The sequence below is a fragment of the Aquila chrysaetos genome, chromosome 9 (genome assembly GCF_900496995.4).
Source record: "Aquila chrysaetos chrysaetos chromosome 9, bAquChr1.4, whole genome shotgun sequence".
Taxonomy (NCBI): Eukaryota; Metazoa; Chordata; class Aves; order Accipitriformes; family Accipitridae; genus Aquila; species Aquila chrysaetos.
The window spans coordinates 39,373,862-39,380,003 of NC_044012.1; positions in this window are offsets into that span (position 1 = coordinate 39,373,862).

A 6,142-nucleotide genomic window follows, 5' to 3' on the forward strand; every position below is an offset into this window, starting at 1 on the left:
ATTGGTGCCAGTGCTTCTAGGATTTCCTTTGGACTGTGACTAATACTGCCTTCATCTTCTGTTAGATAGAAGAATGTGCACTTATTTACCTTGGAAAAATAAGACAATGCAATGGTCTAAGCAGGCAGTCCTTGACCAGGTCATTGCAGAACCATATATTTCTATGTTTGACTGCAACAGAAATAAGACAGATGGATCAGATTCATGGTACTCAGGCCCAGGGAATGGATGGAGACCAGACTGCCTGGGCGAGCTGCATTCCTTCACCTCTTATCCAACTAGAGACATGCTTTGACACGTTGGCCTCTGTCTAAGGAGCTAGAAATGGAATAATCCCCACCTACCTCAAAGGCTCCCATGACACATCTCAGTGACTAGAACAACCAGGGACACTCCACCTGGTAGCCGCAGGCTGAAACTCCTGTACGCCATCACCTCAGGGGACAAAGACCTGCACTAGGTTGTCCCTGCTTATAAGATGCTAGGAAAAACGAGAGAGCTCTTGCCTAATACAGAATATGTGTTTTTCTTCCTGGAAGAGATCTACCCAAGCCTGGTCTCATTCAGAATAGACTTCAGGAAGAAACTAGAGCTTTCCTTTCTGAATGTATTACTGTTCTTGATACATGCTGCCTAAACTATACACCAGTGGCTGTTAACTTGTATAGTTATGTACAGTTATGTCTATTTCCCCAATGAACAAGTTACCGTTTGGGAAGCTGTTAGTAGTCCTCTGACCCCTGCCATATGCCACAGGCAGCAAACTGCTGGCATGTTGGATTCAGAGCCTAATACAGGAAATTTTGTACTTCTCCTGCCACTTAGTGGCTGCAGCTGATGCAGCACCACATCCCTACTTACACATTCGTAAGACAATATACTTCTGTGATGCAGAACAGCTATATATTTCTGTTCAGGTGCAATAAAACCTGAGTACAGATAAAGAGGCATTTTAAAAAAAAGTTTCACTTATTTTGAGTACTTTGAAATCTGTCAGGCCACTCACAAATTGCACTCTGCAGGATGAAAGGATGTTAAAATACCATGATTACTCCTAAAGGCCAGATACTTTGTGAAACAGCCGCTTTGCTATTATTGCTGGCAATGCAAAATGCCTCCATCTTCACTAGGCCCCATCTCTAGGATTCATGAGGATACAGCTTTTCTCACTGCCAGGGAGTGCCTTTCTATTTTACAGAAAGAAGCAAGCCGTCATTGCTGTTACTGCTGCCTTGCTGTCTTCTGTAGCTTACATGGAAAAGGGAACCATTTCTGGAACAATAAGCAACTACCACATGAGCGAAACCCATTGCAGAAGGCCTGTCAGCTACTCTGTACTGATTAAATGATGGGTAGTTAACAAGGGAAGAGTATAAAACTCACATGCTAGTGAATGATAAGCCAAAAGACAAAGATGAAAGGTTACTGAAGAAGTCACTATTACAGTGGGATGAAACCTTTTCAACTCATCAGAATTTAGCTCTCGGGGGTAGAGGGGGGGCTTCTACTGCATAGAGTTATTTATTTTTTAACCAAGATATTAAAAAAGAACTGAGTTTCAATTTTGTACTCCCAGGGTATGACATGAATCGATTGTACGAAGGCTCCTCCACCATACCTCTGTGAACAGCTATGGTGAAGCTTATTTGATTCCTTGATCAGTATCTCCCAAGCATAAAACCAGTTATAGTCCTTGGTATAATCAGCCCCAGTTGCCCTCAGAAGGGCTCTTCTCTCCACCCTCTGAGCCTGTAGGGAGAACAAGGCTTAAAGAACATCAGAATAAAGTTTCTGAGAGGGTGCCGCAACTCAAAACAAACTGAGAACATTTTGATCAGATGCTCATTCTTCCCCCAGCAGCCTACTCTCCCATGGCCACCTCAGCACTAGGTTTACCTGCAACGCTACGTATTGTGTAGATATATTGCATATTATGTAATATGCACTTTAATATAATATATTATGTAATACATATTATGTATTATGCACTTTAGAAACAAAAAAAGTCACACAGGATATGTAAAAGCAAAGCCCTCTGCCTCCTGTGAAATGAAAGCCAGAGATGATTGTTCAGTGACAAAATCGAGTACTGTAAGTGTTGCTGTTTGCTCTATGCCAGGCTACGGAGACGGAACAGGACTGCAGCCTCCTGTGCATCAGTGCACAGTCCCTTGCCAGCAAGAGCTGGATTGCCTGTATAGCACCAGGACATAGGAGTACAGTGAAAGGGCTTGGCATAACAAGAGATTTGAAAGTTTGGGATTCGTTCATTCCTGTCACTGACAGGACCAAGGAAAATAGTCTGGTTTGTCTTTCAGATCCTAGATTGGGTTCCAGGACAATTACAGTCAGATAAAAAAGCTGTAGCTTACTTCTGCTTTGATCACACTTAATCAGACAAGCGCTACTGGGCAACTATGTCAGACGCTTTGAGAGCGAATTTATGCCATAAACCATACTGGCCTTCAGGAGGATTTAGACAGCCCTGGATCTTGCAGAATCATTTCCCCAAACTGTCATGTACTTTCAACAAAACTAATTGAACTGTCTTGCTAATGAACATGCAGCTCCGTTTTGAGAATGTAAATCAGCTGGCAAAACACCTGCCAAGTCTAGTGTCTTATCCTAATGTAATGGGTGACTAAATACACATTCCTATGCTGGAGATTTAAATAATCTTTTAGAGCACTGCTGAGAGTACCAGCGGCCTTGGCAGACAGAGGAAAACATACCAAACAAGGTATGATGATGAACAAGGTGCAGAGACTTGTAAAAAACATCTTTTTTACTATTATTGTTGACAGATAATTTTTTTTTAATTTGAATTTTTATAAGGCTGTGTAAATACTATCATGTTCTTGTAGAATTATTTGTCTAACTCATCACAGTCCTTGGGATAAAGCTGACAGACTAATGGCTCTCCTGGCAGCTGCACACCACTACTGTGGCTGTGAAAATAGTGCAGAAGCCGGGTGTTAAAGAAGGTTTGGGAAGGTCACCCTGTAAATACAGCTCAGGTCTGAGCACAGAACTGTTTGGTGGCTCCTGAAGGGAGAAGCAAACCATTTTGCTTTAGCTCATGGCCACAAAAGAGCTCTGTAATACAGGACCTGATAGGGAATGTACTCTATAATGAAAGCAGGGAAATGAGCAGGAGGAGTGTTACATTCCTAGACATTGTGATTAAAAAAGAAATGTGCTGTTGTAGGGAGAGGACCTCTCTCACCTGGAGAACTAGAATAACTGGGAAAAGCAGAGATATCAGGTGCACAATCCTTAGTTCAGGTCTCAGTAATAGGACAGGGAAGTGGTGTAGCCAAGGAAAGTGCAAGTGAAACGTACCTGCTTCTAACTGGGACGGGGAGAGCTTGGCCTCTTTTTGCTGCAGGGTTGGAATGGTCTGGCTTCATTGCTGTCCTAGGAGAACATCCTGCCTCAGGCTGTTATGGAAGTTATTTACAAGAAAAGGCTTTGAGGAAAAGAAAAATCTAAGATTATTTGAATTTGTGATTTTAGAACTATTGTGAGACTAGGCAAAACTTTCCTTTTCTTCATTAGATGGCTCTGGGTCTGACCCATTAGGGTCAATGGGGTCATATTCATGTAGCAGAACGCAATCTAGCCTGAGGTGCCCTGCACTAACTGGCGAACAGCCAAACCTGAGCGTGGGTTCTTCATGTCACCAGCAGAGCTGTCCCACTGGGAGGGCTTTGCAAGCAGGGGGCTGGCAAAGGCCATCCTGGCCCTGGGCCACCCAGAACATTGTGCAGGAGGTGTCAGGCTAAAGGCCAGGGGGCCCCAGCAAGCTCAAAGTGGTCTTGAGACATGGGACAGTGCTCCCAGTCCAAGGACACCATCAGGGCACAGCTTGCCAGTCACAGGATCTCACATCCAGATGGGAAACCAAAGGCAGAGGCACGAAATAGGTGTGAACTGACAAGGATGGGGGGGGTGACACAGAGAGAGAGAGCAGCCAACAGGGTGGTGTGGCTGCAACGAGGAAGGGATGTTCACTGACGGTGAGGTGAACATGGAGACATGATGCTGTTCACACTCAGCTGTGGTCCTCTGCAGAAGCTGTAGGTCAATTTGAAGGCAGAGTCACACAGGAAAGCGTCCAGGCAACAGTGGCAAGAATGACCTGAGGCTTACAAACATGACAGAGGAGGAAAGATCAACAAAACTGTTTAGAAAGTTTCTACACAGTGTCCCTGACTCTCTACAGTTAGGCCTGGTGTTGTTCTGATGCAGGACACCCACTTATACTGTAATGTTCAGGGCATCCTACTGCAAGGGGAGAAAGATGGATGTTTTTTGCTCACAAGCCTGCCAGTGAGCTCTCAGCTGCCATACTGTGTCAGCCAGGACAGCTTGTTCTACACCCTTCAAAAAGTCAAGAGACCTCACTTTTATACCAACAGCCTGATCCCATGATGCTGCATGAAGCAGCCCCATTCACCTGCCCATGCTTCCAAAGGCATAGAAGCAGTGTTAGACGGCAATATAAGCAATGGGCAATACTGATGAAGAAATGACCTCAAGGAGACCAGAACATGGTATAGGACCCACTGTCTGCCACGTATTTCACCTGTATCATAATACTGAAGATGTAGAAGCTATTCTGGCTGAATATGCAGTTATAGGCAGCTAAACAAAAGAACATGTAGGAACAACTGTGTAATGAGAAAGTTCAGCAGAGAGACATTGACTGCTCTGTACAACATGTGAAGTAGCATAGGAAAGGCACTCTATTTTAAACTAAAATATGTGTCATTACCATGAAAAGGTAGAAGAAACAGAATGCCAATGAATCAGAAGTGCACTGGATATAAATGGCTGTGAGAAAATCACCCCTACCACAGAGAAACTCTGTCCAATAGAGCTTAGCTAGAAATGAGGCAGAAGTCATCAAACTTAAACAAGTTTGGCAGCGCTTCTTGAATAATTCACCATGTGAGTACAAGTTTTTGTAATGAATTGAATTAACTGAAGCTATAACACCAGTCTCTACCACTATTTACTGTTTTTGCACTGACTTTTTGTAAGCATACATGTTAAATATTAAACCAAAGACACTTGCAGGCCTTTGCCCCAAAGCAGTCCCAAATTCTTTGTGAATGGCAATGAATTATTAATACTATTCTGCAGTAGAGGGAGACAGTTTAAAGATCAGGGGTGGGGGGTCTGTCTTTGGCACCTCCCATCTTACAACAACATTCATAGCCTATTCTAATCTCCACACCACTCAAAGCGTGAATGGACCAAATGTCTGTTGAGCATTTTATTTTGTGCAAGGAAGCCATCCATTTTCTATCCATGTTCTTCAGCTTTAGAGCAAGATCCTGATCCTGACAATATGTGCCACTGGGATTGGAGGCACTTTCCAATATGGTTACAATATCTCCATCATCAATGCTCCAACTTCAGTAAGTACTGCTAGTCTGAGAGCCTCCTCCTGAGACAGACACTTCCTTAGTGTCCTCAGTCTGGCTATAAACAGTAGCCTGCCACTGAAAATACGCAGTCTGCTAATACTGAGGGTGAGAAGGGAAGGATGTGTTGTTCCCTCTGTATAATTCACATCTGAGGTACAGGACTTTGTTGTCAAGAGCCACCCTTGAGCAGGACCTAGTGTCACAAGAATTTATTCAGAAGCCTTGTTTCAACTGATTTAGCAAATCTAATTCTAAAATTTTCCAACCTGCATCCTTTGAAATTGGCTTTTGCCCTTAAATTCAAATCTGGACCCATGAAATACATTTTTAAATTATCCAAGATAGCTACATACAGATACAAACCAAGTACAACTTTTCAACAGCTACAGTTTTACACTCTAACCCTCTGTTAAAAACACATCTAAGAACTGGAGGCCATTTTTCAACCGAAGGTTTGGAGGCATGAACACAGAATAAACAGATATATTGATAAGGAAGCCTTTACATTTCTCAGTGCCCTTCATCCCTATGTCATGGTTATGCAGCACTGTCATTCCCTCAGTACATCCAGATGTTCATGAATGAAACCTGGCTGGAGTGCCCAGGCATTCCCCTTGAGAGCAACGTGATACTGCTGCTGTGGTCTTTCACTGTCTCTGTGTGCCCTCTGGGAGGACGCACTGGGGCTGTCGTTGCTGGTCCCATGG